The 19306-nt window shown below is 43.3% G+C and overlaps 1 protein-coding gene across 2 annotated transcripts in view; it reads left to right on the top strand.

Annotated features, from left to right (window-relative positions):
* The window catches only part of LOC138287366 (zinc finger protein 501-like), a 90252-nt gene that overhangs the window by 32763 nt on the left and 38183 nt on the right, over positions 1-19306 (top strand). The window contains exon 1 of one of the 2 annotated variants that reach the window (XM_069227740.1): positions 1580-1793. The exons of the other annotated variant lie outside the window; for it this stretch is intronic. The gene's annotated coding sequence lies outside the window, so the exon portion shown is untranslated. Of the gene's footprint in view, positions 1-1579; positions 1794-19306 lie in introns of those variants that run through there. 2 annotated transcript variants of the gene reach the window in all.

Genomic DNA, 19306 nt, shown 5'->3' with positions numbered 1-19306 from the left:
ATTTGCGTGCTCACCCCCATTCAGAGGATCTATTCCCCCTGCAGCCTGCACGTCGGATTGACGGACCCCCTGTCCTCCTTCAGCAGATCCGGCTTTCCTAAAACAGATTCCGGAGATACTTTGATGCGTTATGTCCCCATTGTCTGTCGGGATAGTTATATCTCTGCTTCCCGGCAAGGGCAATACTGCCTCTGTCCCTTGCACTATTGACATTTTAGGGGTTCCAGGTAACACTCTAAAATAAGTCCTTAGTGAGGGGGTGACCCTTATTTTCCTAATTGTGGCGGAACCTAAATTACTCAGAGTAGTTTTCCTCTCACAGGTATTATTAATTTGCTCTTCCTTACTCCTCCCCGTGATCTGATTCTGAAGATTCTCGTAAGTTTCTACTTCTATCCACTTTTTAGCCGCCTTCACACTGTGCAGGGAATAGGCAACCCCACTGCTACCACTCCTAGCTCCTATCTTCCCCTCTCCCCTTCTGGCCCGACTCAGAGCCACCCCCTCTGCCTTATCCACCATGAGACCTGGGGATGCCAGAGAAAGAACGCTGTCCCTTAATTGTAGTCTAATGTTTGAAGCACAAAAGGTACCTCCAACACTTTTTCGGCGTTCTTGCTCGACTCTTGCAGCAACAAGTATAGTAAACGCCTTGTCACCTTCTCCTGAGCCTTTTCCTCTACCGGTGCTGCCAGTGCTGACTCTGCCACATCTCCCCCGGAATGAAATCATTGCCACCGCCTCCCTTCCTCGAAGAACCTCCGGGCCATCTCTCAACAGGGGTGCTGCCCGCTTCTGCTCACGAGTGCTCCGCGCTCCCGCCACCGCGGCGCCTCTTCAAAAAGGAAGAAAACCACCCCTCGAACGCTTTCACCTTCGCGCCGCCTCCTCCGACCCCTGGTAAGCAGCTAATGTCACTCTAACATTTCTTTACTCCGAGCCCTGCTGAGCCCTCCGCGCCCGGCTCCTCAGCCGGCCCCCCATGTTCTCCTTCCCCACCCCATTTCTAACACTTATGGATGTCAGTTGGGGCTCTACTCTTTTCTGTCAATTTGTTATTACACTAAAGTGAATAATAATAATATACTATTCACTATTAGAGTACAATTAGCTGGAATATGCCATTCCATAGCAGCTAAGGTATATAAAAATGCGTTTTAATGCAAGCTCTGTGCATGCTTGCAGGTGAGAGTGTGTTTGTGAGAGAGTGTATGTAAATGTGAATTTGTGTGTATGTATAAGTATATGTGTATCTGAGTGAAATTGGAGGTCAAATGGTGTGTGATGTTAATTCCGTTACGCTCGGCAATTAAGTGAATTGCCGTCCATGCCTGCTCTGTGCAGTAGTAAGCTGTGCTGTCTCTTCTTCCAGACAGGAACAGTAGAGCATTAAGTGAGCAGTGTCTGTCAGACTAGCATGGGCACTAGAGAGGGAAATAGTGTCTCTGATTTTGAGCATGCGCAGCAGAATAGATGATGTCAGACTAGTTTCCTGAGTGTGCGGAGTTCCACCTTCTTTTGTGGGCATGCGCAGAACATGGTTTATGAGTCGTGTCTAATGATTAGAGCGTGCGCAGTATACAGTAGTACATCCCTCACTTGGAGGATTCCGTGTTTCGGGAAGTACTTCTGCAGTGCTGCTTCTCTCTGCTCTCGGGATCTACAGAGGATCTGACATGTGGCCTGGATCCCTGCCAGAGATCCCCTGAGAGGAAAGGATTACCTGGATCCCTGCCAGAGAGGACATCATTCGTCCTCTCTGGGGAGGAGTGACTCCGAAAAATTCATATGAGGTGAGTCCTGCACCGGGGGTGACCCTGACAGCGCCACTGAGTTTTTAGATATGGGAACTAGTTTCCAGGGGCTGCTCTCCCATCTACTAGCTCCCCACGCATTCGTGGCCCCTCCGAGCTCACAGATTGTGACGTCAGAAGAGCCCCCAGCTCACTCACTGTGACGTCAGCACAGGCGCAGTACACATTGTGACGTCGGCAAAGCTTCCGCCCTCATACACTGTGGCGTCAGCACAGCCTCCGAGCACACACTGTGACGTCACCACATCGTCAGAGCGCACACCTTGAGATGTCAGCACAACCTGAGAGCCCAGATGTTGTGACGCCAGCACAGCCTCGGATTTCGCACGCTGTGACGTCAGCACATCCTTAGAGCGCGCGAACTGTGACATCAGCAAAGCCCAGAGCTGGCACACTGTGACGTCACACACTCAGAGCTGCACACTGACGTCACTCAAACTGTGGCGTCACCATAGCGTCAGAGGCCCAGCTCACTGCAGCCTCCCGTGTAAACCCTTAAAACGAGCATTGGGCTTCTAAGGCAGGGGCTGCGCTGTGCCCGGGGACAGATACCAGCTGTGTCCTGCCAGTCGGTGGTGCCAGCTCTGTGCTATGTAGAATGTTCAGACGCAAGACTCACCCGCACTCTGCGCAGCATTCACACATTCACTCATCGTTGTTTCTTCCCTTTCCTATTACCCCTCTGTTTCCAGCGCCTGTTTGGGTAAAGCCGCGCTGCAAAAGTGTGATTTGAATCCGACCCCCCACACACTCTTAGGCTTACCTGTACTGCAGCTGTGAATCTTTCACCTACAAAACAGTTTAAGGCGTGTGAAGCAAAGCAGGACAACTCCCAGAATGCATTGGGACATCAAAATTCACATTACAGAGAAAAGTGAGAAATCTGCAAACTAAGAGTTCGGTAAACTTGTAACCCAAGTCAAAAAGGAAGATCATCCTGGAGTCATTCTGAAGTCATCTGATGACTTCAGCTGGGCTATTCCTGTAATTATCTGGGGAAGTCATCCCAAACCATCCTGAAGTATGCCTATAGGGCGAAATATTTAAATGAGATGATTCTAGAGTCATTACAGAAACTACTCCAGGATGGATTCCTGATTACTTCAGTGAAAAACGTGATGATCATGTACTACTGCAGGATGACCCCAGGATGATTTCTGGATTAGGCTGGATTACTCAAGGATGGGTTCCTGATTACTTCAGTGGAAAACATGTGATGATCATTTACTACTGCAGGATGATTTCAGGATTAGGCTGGATTAGTTCAGGATGATAGCAGTATTCCAGGATGGGGCTGTATTATCACAGATTTGTGTTGTAATGGCATAAAAATGAGGTTGCATTACTCAAGGATGGCACCAGGATAACTTTAGAATGAGGCCCTATGATGCCGTAATGATGGAGATGTATTGCCCCAAGATAGCATCTGGCTGTATTACTCCATGATGATTTCAAGATCGGGATGTATTACTTTACAACAGTTGTTCTCAACCTTTTTACTTCTGTGGACCCCCTTTTAATCATTACTGGAACTCGGGGAACCCACTGCATTATTGCTGGAGTCTGGGGGCCCCTGATGAGTCATCACTGGAAACCACGGTCCACAGCTAAGCATTTACGATTTGAACAGCAAAACAAAGCACAGCAAAGCCAGAAACAGGCAATAATCAAACAAACACACAAATGATAAAATGTTTTATTCATTCACAAATAAACAAAAATCAACATTTTAATAGGAATATTGGTGCTTTTCCAAATTAATTTAGGTCCCTCATCGTCCATACGATACTATATTCTATTTGATGCACTTGCAATGCTCCCACAAATAAATCGGAGGATTTACAGCTGTACATTTTGCTTCTTTATTTTAATACATTTTATTAGTCTGTTAATATTATTTTATTTTTTAAAAGTAGTTGCAGTCCCCCTGAGTAAGGTCCCCCCCCCCCCCCTCCCGAACACAGGGTAAGAACCACTGCTCTAAAATGATCTTGAATATTAATGGCTAAACCTTGTCTGACATACTGTGGAAGTTAAAAAGTCCATATTTTTTATTAATTTTGTCTGCAAAGCGGATCATGGCTACAAAAAATACAAGTAACTGCTTCATGGGCTGTCCCCAAATAAAAAAGAGAGTGGACTCGTAGTCTGAATACGAGAAAACCATTGAAACTGCTCCATGGAGCATGCACTGCCCCTTGTAACTCTGAACGTGTACCTTGCATCCAATCAGAAGGCTCTAACCCGAGAGAACGATCCTGATTGTCTAAAAGCAGAAATTGAGAATTAATGTAAGAAAAGGATGTGGTTAGTCTCTTCTGATTGACCTGTAGGAAGACATTCACCCTAGCACTGGCCTTGCTCACCAGTTACAGATTGTGATTGGCGGAATGGGCAGGTATTCCCTCAGCATTACATGGATCACCATGGGATATTTTTAGTTGTTCACTATGTTATGTGTGCACAGAAAACAGAAGAAGAAACAGGAAAAGGCAACTTTTCTTGGAATTCAATTCAGCTTACCACAGAAAATGTACCCAGCCTTACCTATGGGGACTTCAAGATATGTTTAGGTTACTACGGGGCAATTTGACGATTACCACTTTATGAGTGTTTTGTGATCAACTTAATTGCACGGGTGTGTTAAGCTATTGCACAAATTGGAGAACCACTAATATTATTTCACTCCTTTTAATCCTGTCTCACCTCTATTATTTCATTTTGATCTTTGTCACTCTAATCAAGTATTATTATTTTTTTTTACTAAAGATGTTCAACAGTCACTGTAAGTGCAGGGGTTAGCACCATTAGTGCAGAAGTGGTGTTGAGTGTGAAATTGTGCATGCATGAGACTGCAAGTTGTGATGTGAAAAAAAGCTGTGAGTGGCTTGGTAATGCTATGTGAGGCAAATACGGTTACGCAGAGCTATGGGTAAGATGTGACCGAGTGGCTCATGTGAATGATTACATTGGTGAATGATAGCTGAGATGGGTGAATGGTGTGAGCAAGTTAGACATTGCTTGAGTGGATGTAGTTTACTGTTGCTGTGAGCAAAGCATGTGATTGTGGCATGTGGTGGTGGTGTGAATGACTGGTGTCTCAGACTAGCCGAGAATGGTTGATGCGTGTGGCTGAAGGCAAGTGGTTCTTCTGATGAGGGGGTAGTGACTGAGCAGTAAAGTGACAGAGGCGACTGGCTACTGGAGAAGTGTGTAGTGAAAGGGGTTTTGTCAAGGGATATGAACATCATAGTGTGGTGAGTGGTTAAAGTTAGTGGCGGAGATGAGATAGTTGTTGGAGTTGTTACTCTGTGTTTGGGTGATAGTCTAACTGATTGGTGCTGAAAGAAAGTGCTGTTGCAACTGCCTAAAGGGAAGTGAATGGAGTGAGTGACTGGTGTAGGAAGTGGTGCCAGAAGCACGTGTCAGTGGTGTTCTGAAAGGATAAATGGTGTTAGGTGCAACATAATGTGTGTTGTGAGGGGTCAGTGAAAGGGTAATGGAGGAAGGTGCTTTTGCATCTTGTACGTGTTTAGTGTCTCAAACTTGTGTAAGTAGATGATGGGGAGTCAGTGGTGTAAATCAGTGCTGTGCGTGGGTTATCAGTTTTGCTGATGTTGCTGCGTAGTATTCAAAGTGATTGAATGGTGCTTTGTGAGGATGTTTTGGTGAGATGAGCGATTAGTGTTATAAGTGAGTGGAATGTGCTGTTAGCATGTGGATGACTGCGTTTTGCTGCACATGGCTAAATTACTTTAGGGGCTGGATGCTTTAAACAGGTGGTTGCATGTACAGTTATAATGGAGGGTTGTTGTAGAAGACTGATAAATGAAAATTGTGAAAAGAGGTGTGCGCTGATGGTAGTGTGGGAACACAATCTTGCCTAGTTGTGCTACATGAAGCAGAGTTGTGGTACTAGTGGTTCTGTGTGAAAAGATGGCATGGCCAGTGAGTTCTAAACTGTATTGAGTGATGAAAGGCAAGCAAATGGTATGGATGTTGTAACAGGTAGATTACGAGTCTATGTAGGAGATATAACCAATTAACTGGTGACAGTGAGCAGTGTCAAGGGTGAACAAATGTTGAGTTGGAGGTGTGCGCAAATGAAGTCTAATAGTTTCAGTGATGGTGAGTGAGGGATGATGTAAGTGGGTGACTTTAGGCAAGTAATGTTTCAAGTGAATGTGGGTGAACAGGGGTGTCGTGTAAAATTGTGAGCATGTACTAAGTGAACTGTGGATTGAGTAGGTTACAAGGCTGTGGTTCATCACATGACATGGTAAGCACTGCACGGTTAGTTATAGCATTTTGAGTGTGTGGTGTGAGTGGTTGCGCTTCAGTCTGTGAGGGGTGTTGTAACTACTGGGAATGTGTGTGGATGAATTGGGTAATGATTGAGACGCTGTGAATGATATCATGCTGTTTCACACTCTTCCTGCAATGGGCACCGATAATACTTTTGTGTTGTGAAAGTTGACTCATTATCAGTGAGAAATAAAATTGGCTGGGGAGCGTAGGTGGTGGGTGTAAATGGTGTGCAAAAGATGCAGGGAGTAGGCTGAAAGAGAACCAGCGAGATAGAGGAGTGTGGTAAGAGGATAGGGGCTTGCTACGAAAGGACAATGCATTGCTTTGTGTAGGTATGAGTGATGGAGGTGTATAGAGCAAGGTGTATACACCAAGGATGTTGCAGGATTGATATACTTCTGATGCAATACTTTTTGGGAAAACAAAACCAGTTTTTCATCACTGGATCTTACAGTGGTTGCATAGCCAATTTAAAGTAGACTTTAGAACAATAGGTGGGGGGTGGACACCACACGCCTCTGCAGCAAATCACCACTTGAACTACCTACGTGCATACTTGCAAAAGCTACAATATGGCTCAAACAAATTGGCAAAACCAATAGCTCTTGCAAAGGCAAGACCTATTGTCTTTGCCAATGCTTGCTTAAAAAAGGCAGTCCCAGACATGGTAGCCTCCTGACTGCAGTAGGCCACCATCCCAGTGATGGTCTCCAATCATGAATATTGAAGTAACAGATCAGATTGCGTTCCACTCTGAATCTAAATTTTTAAACCAACTTATTTGTGCATAGATCAGTTCCAAAAATTATTTACTGTTCGCAAAAATACTGGCTTAAATTTGAAACCAATATTCAGCGAGCAGCAAATAGTACATGTGACATCTACTAATTTATGCAGTAGGCTACTGCTTTTCATTTTCTCTATTGCTTACAGATTTTACCGTTCCAAACGTATGCTTTTCTTGAGAACAGAACAGGCCTTGCCAATTCTGAAATTCATGCACTGAAAACATTAAAAGCAAGGCCTAGTAGATCCCAATATAGAGGCTATGTGAGACTAACACCTACCTTAGTATCCAATCAGCTACTAAATCAGTGTGTCCAGCCAGGGAATAATTGGCAACTGTCGCCACCTTCTCCCGAGTCCTGAGATAGACAAAACATCTGCCTACAGGGACTGGTGAGTGAACCCATGAAATAGATACTTGGCAAGGGAGCTTCTTCATGTGTGGTGGAAGCATGATGACAGAAGGCCTGGCTGTCAGGCCTTACTCTTGCTGTTTCATATTTTAGAACATTCAAACCCAGCCAGGAACACAAACTTCACTCAGAAAGTTAGATACATGTTAATAATTAACAATCAAAATGAGGGTGATACTAGAAACACTGTCACTAGCTCACAGAGTTAAGGCTGAGCTGGGCACAGATAGTAGGTCTCCCACAGGATTTTTGTAAATATCAGGACAGGGCAAGACCACATGAAATTCCGCCCGACCTGTCACTTCGTGGCCCAGCTGTGACCATTGTAAAGCAATAGCTTTATCCTCTGATCATTGCACTCACAGATCAGGCCTGGATTACAATGTGCAAACAGGTTCTCAGGTGAAGGAGTATGGAAGAACTGTGGATAAGGAAGGAAGGAAACAGAAATAGATGGAAACCATCAAGTATAGGTGAGAAGGAAAATCTGATAAAAGGGAGAGTGAGGAAGGGGAAGAGACTGGAGGGTGAGTCAGAGATAATGACAAGAGGAAAGAAAACTGGGGAAAGCAGAGCCTGGAGTGGAAGAAAGGAACACGATGAGAATGAGAAGAGTAGAAAGGAGAAGGGGCAGGGAAAGGAAGAAAAGGGGACCTAGAAAGAAGAGCATTAATGAGGACAGAAAGGAGAGTGGAAGGGAAAGATTGAAAAGTGAAAAGCAGTTAGTGAGGGGAGAGCAAAAGCAGAGCTTTAAAGGAGACTAGATAGTATTAAAGGAGTGAGGTGAGAAGCGGAGGAAAAAAAGGAGATAGTGTGGGAGAGCGAGAAAGTGTGTATATCTCTGCTTCATAATACATACAGTAATAAAATATGTAAAGCTAAAGAATGACATGGCTGTATCATTCCCGGGCCTTCCTCGCCTAATGCGTAGCTCTGCTTTACAAGGCACGCAATAGTGATTCTTAGGAAATTCCTAGGCTGCTAGGGTTTTCTGTCATCAAAGGATGTTTTCCTGTCATTAGTATAGGTACTCTGATAAAGTGTCAGTGTTCCCATCAGAATTTTTGGTGGAGAATTACGGCGAGGCTCCACTCCTACCTCAGTCTGTCCCCTATTTGTAGCCAATCTCTTTTCCCTCCTGTCATGGCACCAGCCCGTCACCATCCTGTGATCCTATCTTGGCAGCAAAACATACTTTTCTTTTCAAAGCATCCTTGTCTCCACCTGTTAGCCATCCCTTCTTGTACCCCTTATCCTGTGTCACCAAACTCCCACCTTCACATGCCACAGCCCGCTGATTTATTGACTTTATGCTAATCTTTGACCATGTATAGTGCTACGCAGCCTTTTGGCTAGAAATACCATATACATACATGCGGTCACCTGTTTAGGCTATGGTCTGACACCATTCATTCAGTACCAAAATCCTCCAATCCCATCCTCCTCCAAGACATTCATACCTGTCCTCTTCTGTCATAATCCCTTCATTCTATTGTTGTCACACTCATTGTGCTTTCCCTACAGCTTTTTTTCCTTCGGCCTGCCAATTTTCTCTTCTGAAATCCACAAAATGGCCCAGTGAGGTAAATACTCTTATGGACTTCTAATAATCGAGAGGGGTCAAATTAAAACCTCTTGAATGCAAACTCAGTCTTCCATCCTTCTGTGACTGGTGGATGAAATATGATGAAAGAATGTAACATAACTCTAATTGTCAATGCTTATAAAAAAAGAAGAATAGTATAAAAATCATCTTATCACCTGTTACACTCTGGCCCCGATCATCACCCACAATAATCAAAAGTTACTTATTATTGGTACTTAAATCATGTGATAATATCTGGATCATAAGCCACAGTTTCACTTTTTTTATGTCAATCCAATTTTATGTGAATTTCTGTGACATAATTTTTAAGTCAAATGCTATAGTGGAATTTCAAATAATGTAAACAGAATGCCATTTAGCTGTTTTGAAACCTGACAAACTCTCAGAAAACTTGTTTAAGGAAGAGGCTTTGGAACAGCTGATTAGATGGCCACCAGTTCTTCAAGTGTCGTGCTTGGTGATAGCAGAACTTTAATCTAGGAAACGTACCAAAAGGGCCCTCGAACCTCACTGCAGGATCATTTGCGTTCATGACAGAGTACTTGACTCTAATAGGACTCCCTGCATATCACAATATGATCTCAGTGCACCTTGCGGAGCCTCCAAGACTCATAGCTCTACTTGTATGTGCAATATACCTACTTACATCCATAGGTCCATCATGTTTAATCAATCCACTACACCATACACCATGGCGCAGTACCCTTCACACATTGGTTAACTTTGCTTTGAGTGGTGGCAATCTTGCCTTTGAGAAGGAACACATCCACACAAAGCATTTTCTTAAAAAGCTAGGAACTAATATGGCACTGCGTGCTTTTTAATACCAAGAACAGTTTTGCTTTTAACCAACTGTTTTAGATTAATGTGGGCCTGACAGGTTTCCTAACCACGTTTTGCAACAAACACATGATAAAAGAAAAAAAGCCAAAAGTCAGGCCGTCAGTGCCAACACTCGTAGCTAAGCCACCTCTTTTTCTATATTTCAGAACATTCAAACCCAGCCCTTTCAGTTTGCGGTATATCTGTGACCATTGCCAAGTGATTGAGGTTTTTGGGCTGTGCTGGCTGAGGCCTTCAGTTTAGTGATCAAGCAGCCCCAGGGATGAGCGCTGGCAGAGTGGGGGCAATTTGTGGTAGCTTTCAGATCCTATTTGCACTACATAGAGAAGATTGCATGCTGCTCCTTGACAGGAGTCCGAGTCCTCAACAAGCAGTTCTGGTAATAGCAGTACTGCACAAAAATGTAGAAGGTATCTTCATTGCACTAACGCACCAGGACTGGATGGCAATGTGTAAACACTTTCTAAGGTGGGGGAGTAGGGAAGAAGAGTGGTGAAGAAGGAATGAAGCAGACAAGTGGAAGCCATGAAAGATATGTGCAAAAAGGAAAAACATAAAAGGGAGAGTGAGGAAGGAGAAGAACTCTGAATGCAAAGGTAGACAAAGAATTTGAAGAGAACTGGGGAAGACAGAGAAAGGAGTGCAAGATTGGCATGGAACATGAGAGTAAAAAGTGGAAAGCGGATAAGAAAGGAGCGAGAGGCAAGAGAAGAAGAGCAGTCCGAGAGGGGAGGGCATGAAAGGAGTGTAAGGGACAGACGCAAAGCTGAAAATGGTTGGTGAGGGGGTAGCAGAGAGAAAGGGGAAACAGACATAGAACAGAACATGAACGGCGAGAAGGAAAGTGAGGTGAGAAGGGGAAGAAGAACAGCTGATAGTGAAGATGAGGGGAAAAAAAGAGGAGCAATGTTTTATTAAACAGTCAGTAATTAAATATGTAAGGTGTAGAGATGAAAATGCTGCACCATGAATTGCTGATAACAAGATAATAAAGTGTCAGTAATGCCATTGGGATCAAGCTTGGGTGGAGATCGGCTGTGATGCTTCAATTAGTTATATTACATTAGGGTAAATTACATAAAATTCCGGCTGACACCTCTTGCAAAATCAAGTCAAACAATTATTCCGACAGGTTTCCACACACACTTTTGAAATAATAAAGCATAATATACAAATGCGTCTGCTCCACTGTCGATGAGATGTGAGTGTACATCCCTCGTTAACCCCCCCTCCCCCCCCCCCCCGCCCCCACATTTGCTGTTGTCTCAAACAAATCCCCAACATGCAATCTAGCTCACAGGTGGGTCTATTCCCGGCTTTCCAATAAGAAAGCCACAATAAGTAAAGCTCAGAGGAGAGCTGGAATCCTGCATCCACCACCTCTCACAAACAAAGCACTACATTTTGGCGCCAGATAGTAAAGAGTAGCGAACTCCTGCCTTTGGAACAAGCGCGCTCACTTTCTGCCTCTTCCCACGGTCCCCGAGCCAAAAATACCACAGAAACGGAGGAACGCTTTCTTCTTTTCCTCTCAAGTAAACTCTCCCAGAATATGCACACTGTTCGACGGTGCAGAACTTCCTCCCTTCTCCAGAGGTTCCTGCAGCCTGCACCTCAACTTCCACTTCCGCCCAAAGCAGAGGCGATACCGCGTGATACCGGAAACAGAAAAGGGACTGCAAACTATCACCTTATTAACTTGCAGTCATCAATCATTGGCAACGACAACAGATGTCCTAACTTGCCTCATACAATGTAAAGGAAGGCGAGCCAATGAAAGTAACAAAGAGCTCTGAGTTACGGGTTGTTCAGACTGTAAGAGCCAGTACACAAGCAGAGTCTTGAAAATATTTTGAATGTTAGCATGCAACAAAGATAATGCGCGCATAAAATGAGGTGGCTTCAAAATTCAAGTAAGTGTATTTATTTTACACACAAGCGTTTCTCCCGAGTAAATCAGATCTTTTGTTATTAATTAAAAGTGCACGTTTTAAAACATAAACCGAGAAACAATTCTGCCCCTTCACTAAGAGAGAAGTCAGAGGTCATGGGTATCCTGTATGTGGCCGGATTCTTATTACAAATGGAACATTGTAAGCTATTAAATGAGAACAAGAGAGGTTTTTGTACAGCGCACATACTAAAGTATTGTATTGGAAGGAATGCAATAATGAACAGACAGGAAGCTCTGGAAAAAAAAATATTTGCCTCCGATCACACAATTTGAGCAAGAAAGAAATCTAGGATGATCCCTCAAGTCTAATGGCCCTACCTATACTACTCAATTTACATCTTTATTAATGTTATGTATTGCTCATTTTAACACTGGATGCTTGTTTTTACCCATTATGAAATTAGATGAAAAGGAGAAAAGTATTATCCTGTGGATGACCTTATAACACGTCTCAGAATAACATTGGGTGCTTATTTGTATGTAAACAAAAACTTATAAAATAACGAAATGGTGTTTTTTTCCACCAATCAGCAAATAAATCTGAAATTATCCATAAGGGATATTTTTTGTAACAAAAATGAAACCAAAACAGACAAAGGCTATTAAAGCAATGAGCAGGTCCTCCTCAAATCGTCAGACCCACTTTAATCTTGTTACTGCCAATGAAGTAATTAGATAATCATCTTCAAAGCATCATCAAATCATCAGCAACAACCTCAGCACGAAAAGTCATCAGCTGCTTATCCCCTTGTCATCACAAATAATCACGACTTGTGTAGTCATCACACACTCATTTTCAAGTCATTCTCAAATCATCAGGCTCACTTTTCTAAACTCTGCTGATGACTTCAAGAGCTTGATGATGCCTGATGATGTGAAAATGACTTCTACAGTAGTTGGATGATCATCCAATCACTCTGGGATGGCTTCTAGAGTCATCCTGTTTGACCTGGGAAGGAAGGGACGTAGGAGACAATAAATTTCTTGGGGGGGCAGCGACAGCCTTGGGGACTTCTCAATTGACCCTATGCAAACTGCCCATTGTTTGTGAAATGCAGGCTCTGATAAATGTGCGCAATCATATAGTTTGGACCTGAAATAGGGAGAAAAGAAGGCATGTTGTCAGTTTCAAGATATGTGTTATTGTTATTTACATTCATAAAGTACTTAGACCAAATGTGAAAAAAAAATGTTGATTAACCCTGCATCTTCATGCACCAAGCAAATAAAGGTAGGGGGGAGAAAAAAAAGAACATATCTTTTGTGCCCCGCACTGATCATGCCTCTCACCTCATGCAAATTGAAACCGCACTAGAGATATCAAAAGCGATCAGGTACAATAATTGTAAACTGTGCTCTGAAACCGTAGTTCTAATAACACTTCTGCTCCTCTGTGCGATCTTGGGCAGGTCAGCTCCACATCAGTCAAAAAAGGGAGAATTTACACTGAAAAACTCTTGGTGTTACAGCCTATTTAATACATGGGATTCTGTGATCCCTGTATAAACAGCAGTAATTAATTTCTATATAATCGGCTACTTCTGATGCATCAAGTCATCGATTATAAAGAAAAGCCGTCAGAACTCGACTATTCTAAGGTTATTACAGTCCAGTTTTGACTTGCCTTCTGCCAGAGCCAGCAGCCAAGGTGAAAGGCAGGTCAGGACATGGAACATAATTAAAGCAGCTGTTTAAAGCAACAAATTGAACTTTGCTTTTCTTTCTTCTGCTCTATTTAATAGCTTAAAATTACAGAAGCTATGCACTAAGGCAGTGATTCCCAACTTTTTGACTCCTGAGGACCTCCACTGAATCACTAATGGAAGCCGGGGACCCCCTAGCAATTTGTATAATTGAAATTTCAAACATTAAAACAGTAATTTGCAAAATATAGACAAGCAAGTTCACACCAAACAAATACTCAAATTACTAAAGATCTGATTATTTTATATTGAAAATATATCCAAGAATCGAAAAATGTTACTGGGAAGGTTTGGCGCTGTATCTCAGGTGACTAACTTGTCAATGTTTGGTCTTATTTAGGAAAGCTAAATCCTCAGGTCAGATTCTACATTTCTGTTTTTCTGTTTTTATTTTTCAGGTGAGTAAGATCTGAAAAGGCTTTTTCACATAAATATGTGGTGGGGAAAGTAAGTAAACCCTAAGGGTCTCACATCTCTCCATAGCCTCTCTATTACGGATAATGTATTTGTTTAATCGCACCTCTCATACCAGTGTAAGGTGTTGGAGCACTTAACAGGGGACTACAAGGTGTAGGATTCACATGTCATCCACACTGGTAGGCATTTTCTAAGAGTGCTTGGCGTGGAGAAGCACAAACTCGGGATTCAGAACGTAACACAATGGTTAGCTTTGACTTAAATAATAAGAATATATTTCTACACAAGCAAACCATTATTTGCAGCATAAGAAAAATGAAAGACTGGGAAAACCAAATATAACTTTCTAATTTGTGCCATGCAGTTTGCATGCAGCTCTTTGATGGTAGTTCATGGCTCACTGTGCTTAGGGGAGAAGCCGCCGCTGCTGGATGTACAAGGAACTTTGCAGTGCTTTTAAAACTGCTGCACAAAGGAAGTAATAAATATAAAAACAGATGTTTCTAGATGCCCCAGCTGGAGAAGTGCCTTTCCTTCTGGCCCAGGTGTGCGGATTCCCTAGGAATGTGTCACGGACCCTTGGGGGGGGCCTCTGACCACAGGTTGGGAACTGCTTCACTAAGGTTTCAAGTGGCTTGTGGGTACGTTGATGGTGTGATCATGTATTATATGGGCTATTGTACCCCTTGGCGTAGATGATAAGGATACAGAAAATCATCTTGGAGTTCCATACTTTATAAATTAGCATTGGCAAAGCCAATAGGTCTCACCTATGTAGAGCTATTGGCTTTGCTAGTGTGTTTTAGCCATGTTGTAAACAAGCATGGCTGCTGCTCAGCATGGCTATAGGTTCATGGCATAAATGAGAATGACATGTCATAAAGTGTTGTCAATTGGTGTGGCATAGAGTGTCGAGGAGTGAGTAGAGTGTCATAGAGTGGAGAAGTGTTAGAGGAGTAGAGTGCAGAGGAATAAAGAAGAGTGCAGTGTCATAGAGTGGAGTAAAGTAATGTGGAGTGCCATAGAGAGAGTTGCATGGGGTGTCATTGAGCATAGTACATTGTGGTATAGTGCAGTAGCACGGAGTGTCATAGAGTGGAGTGGAGTGGAGTACCGTAGATTGAAGTGGAATAGAATGTCATGGAGTGGCATAGAGTGGAGTAGTATGTCATAGAATAGAGTGGAGTAAAGTGGCATGGAGTGGTGTAGAGGCAATTGTGTAGAGAGTCACAGAGTGGAGTAAAGTGTTATATAGTGGCACCTGGTGGAGTAAAGTTTAATGGAGTAGAGTGTTGGAATGGAGTATTATGGAGTGTAATGTCGTAGAGTGAAGTGTTGTAGAGTGGTCTAGAGTGAAGTGGTGCAGAGTAGATTGGCATTGAGTGCACTGGTTTTTAGTAAAGTGGTCTATAGTACACTACTCTAGTGGTGAAGAGTACAGCTGTAGAGTGGAGTGGTACAGCATAGATTGCAGTGGTGCAGAGTGTTGTGTCATAGGGTGATGTGGTGCATGGTAGAGAGGAGTTCTACAAGAGAGTGGCGTAGGGTGCTGTGATGCAGCATAGAGGGGTGTAGAGTGTAGTGGAATAGAGTGCAGTAGAGTGGCACAGAGTTGAGCGGTGGCAAGTAGAGTGCAGTGGTGCAGAGTACAGTGGTGTAGAGTTCAGTGGCAAAGTGTGCACTGTTACAGAGCAGAGTGTCATAAAGGGCAGTGGTGTAGAGTAGAGTGGCATAGAGTGCATTGGCGTAGAGTGCTGTCGCATAGAGTGGCCTAGAGTACAGTGGTGCAGAGTATGTATGTATGTATACGGAGATTTATATAGCGCGTTCCGGCCTTAGCATTGAAGCGCTCAAGGACATGAATAGAGAGGGGACGACCGAGACCAGTAACCCTACCGTGGAAACAGCCAAGTTTTCACTCGCTTCCTAAATATCATGAAGTTGTGTTCTTTCCTGATGTCTAACGGTAAAGCATTCCAATATCTGGCAGCTGCCACTGTAAAAGCTTTGTCTCCCCACCTGACTCTACGAGTTCGACAAACCTGAATCAGGTAGGAATTGCCCAATCTTAGGACGCACCCTGGACGATACCACCTGAGTCTATCAGCCAGTTGTTCAGCGCCGTCCCCATATAGCGCTTTAAAGGTTAGGCAGAGGGCTTTAAAAATAATCCTCTTGTCAACCGGAAGCCAATGAAGATACTTTAAGCTATGAGAAGCTGAGGCTAAGCGTGGAAGTTCCAAAATCATACGAGCTGCATTGTTCTGAATTAGCTGCAGTTTCCTCAAGGAACCCTCATCGATATCCAGCAACAAAGAGTTGCAGTAATCAAATCTGGACATAATCAATGCTAGAATAACAGTGTCTCTTTCCTCCTGCTTCAAAAACGGTAAAAATGTTCTCAGGAGTTTCAGTGTCCAATAACTAGATTTGACTATAGCACTAACCTGTGGTTTAAAGCTCAATGAGTCATCCAAGATCACTCCCAAATTTCTAGTAGCCACGCACGGGACCGGTAAGAATAGATTGGCGTAATATGCAGTGTTGCAGTGCAAAGGGGATCATAGAGTGCAGTGGTGTAGGGTGATGTCGAGAGCAGTGGTGTTGAGTGCAGCGGTGCAGAGTAGAATAGAGTGGCATAAAGTGCTGTAGTAAAGTACAGTGGTGTATAGTAGAGTGGTGTAGAGTGCATTGACGTAGTCTACAGTGGTATAGAGTGGAGTGGCCTAGACTAGAGTGGGATAGAGTGCATTGGCATAGAGTAGAGAGGTGCAGAATGGAGTGGTGCAGAGTAGATTGCAGTTGCATGGAGTGATCCAGAGTAGAGTGGAGTGACATAACGTGGAGTATGCATAGTGTGCTAGCACATTGCATTACAGGCAACACATCTTCAACTGAAATGACCTTTACATTTGCAAAGACATACAGTTTTACTGATAAACATTTGTGTGCTGGATGTTTTTATGTGTGGAAGTGTCATCACCTAGTGCATTGATTTGTTTCGATCATCTTAAAATATTTGTTTCCACTACACTTATATTTTTAAGTATCAGCACATTTCATTCACAACCATTTGAAGTTTGTTGGGTGGCAGACAAAAATAGCATCCTAAAGCCTTGCTCCGCCACACCCCCAGTAGCTAGCATGATTGTCATATAAGTTTTCTCACTTTGAAGTCAGAGAAAGAAAGATAAACGCCAAGCTCCATGGAAAGACGGAGCCTGTAATTTGACCTTGGTCTTTAAATGCACAGCAAGTAAGACAAGATAAGAACAATATTCAAAGGCCTGTTTACAGACATTGAACACTGGTGGAAGGATACAGTATACAAGAGATGCTCTACTGGAGGGACAAACTCAAGCTGGACAGCCTAAATCAAATACAGTTAGAAAATAGGAATCAAACAAATGTAAGTTGCAAAACCAAAGGGAAGTAATGGGTGGAATACATTCCCAGGGAGGCTTTCCAAATGTCCTCTAAATGACTTTAGCAAACCAGACAGCTTTGAAGTAATGAACTCAGCCTTCAGCCTAGTTCCTATATATTTTTATGGAACTCCTCTGTGACTGCGACAGTCAATCTGTATCTTGCTATTCAGGGCCTTTTACACACGCTCTTTTGGGCCAGGACTGCTGTATTGTCCTGTAACATTATGAAATGTGTGAAGATTTATGCAAATGCATTGATATGAACACTGTATTTCTGATGCTTCGGTTGGCTATAACCAGGGCCACTGGAATTATGCGATTGTGTACTGCAGTTTTTTTTCACACAGTTATGGATTTGCCACAAAATCTAACATCTGCTGCATAATCTGCAGATTTAAACAAAAACGGTTCAAAAGTTACTAAAAGTGCAGCAACACGTGTTGGTGCACAGTGAAGGCCCCGTTGCAAGTGCAGCAACACGTGTTGGCGCACAGTGGAGGCCCTTTGCAAACGCAACAACATGTGTTGGTGCACAGTGAAGGCCCCGTTGCAAACGCAGCAACATGTGTTGGTGCACAGTGGAAGGCCCTGTTGCAAACGCAGCAACACGTGTTGGTGCACAGTGGAAGGCCCTGTTGCAAACGCAGCAACACGTGTTGGTGCACAGTGGAAGGCCCTGTTGCAAACGCAGCAACACGTGTTGGTGCACAGTGGAAGGCCCTGTTGCAAACGCAGCAACACGTGTTGGTGCACAGTGGAAGGCCCTGTTGCAAACGCAGCAACAAGTGTTTGTGCACAGTGGAGGCCCCGTTGCAAACGCAGCAACACGTGTTGGCGCACAGTGGAGGCCCTTTGCAAACGCAGGTACATGCGTTGATGCACAGTAGAGGTCCCGTTGCAAACGCAGCAACAAGTGTTTGTGCACAGTGGAGGCCCCGTTGCAAACGCAGCAACACGTGTTGGCGCACAGTGGAAGGCTCCTTTGCAAACGCAGCAACACGTGTTGGTGCACAGTGGAAGGCCCCTTTGCAAACATTGACTGCTAGCCTTTCTTTTGCTTGTAGCAATATTTAGGTGTTAAACTGGTACTAATGAGGTGAAACCTAAGCCCAGAGAGTGTAACAAGTGTAAAAATGACAAAAGAATGAAATACTATCACATTATATCACATAATTTGCCTCTTCTGCCTGCATAATTTAGTCAACCCTGTCACATAATTTGGCCTTCCCATGCTGCATAATTCTAGTGGCCCTATCACCAATGTATCTTCATATAACTGTTATTCTTTATTTGACATTTTTCTGTCTCTACTCATAAAAATTGAAAATTAATTAAAAGAATTATAATACAAGTCAAATGAGAATGTTAAATACAGACAAGATAATATACTTCAATATGCTTAAGTGTGTGACAATAACAACAACATAACTAATAGCCGCAGGCAAACTGCCTAAAATGAAATGTGGCTTCTCCCTGTTAGACACCCTGTAATTCAACCCTTTATTACTTAGATAAAAAAACATTTGGCCTGATTCACAAAAGTCAACTTATACGTTTAGTCTAAATTTAGACCAAATGTCTAATTTTAGAATTTGGGGTAATTCACAAAGGGCATTTACAAGTAGTATCTTAATTCTGCACTTGGGGCGGATCGCCTTTACGTGTAAATGTTAGAAAGAGATACCCTTCTAGTAGCTAAATTGTATAGTGTGAAAAAATAAATTCTCGCCTTCCCTGTTTCACTAAATGGTGTGATCCTAGGCAACTACCAATACCCAGGGCACAAGTCCTAAAAAAAAAGAAGTGGGGGGACTAACCAAGTTAGGCAGTATGCAAGTGACATCACAACGCGTGACATCATGGTGTGTGACATTGCACTTGGCATCACAACCCATGGCCTCAAAGAAGGTGGCATCAGATCTTAACACCTCAAGACACATGTTTAGCAGGTCTATCAGGAGTACATTTGAGCACTTTACTATATTTAACAAATGAGATTTTGCTTTGGGGTTGTGCCAAAAAAGTTAGGCAACC

The sequence above is a fragment of the Pleurodeles waltl genome, chromosome 4_1 (assembly GCF_031143425.1).
Source record: "Pleurodeles waltl isolate 20211129_DDA chromosome 4_1, aPleWal1.hap1.20221129, whole genome shotgun sequence".
Classification (NCBI taxonomy): domain Eukaryota; kingdom Metazoa; phylum Chordata; class Amphibia; order Caudata; family Salamandridae; genus Pleurodeles; species Pleurodeles waltl.
The sequence above is the reverse complement of the archived record's forward strand: the minus strand, read 5'-3'. Positions and strand labels throughout refer to the sequence as shown.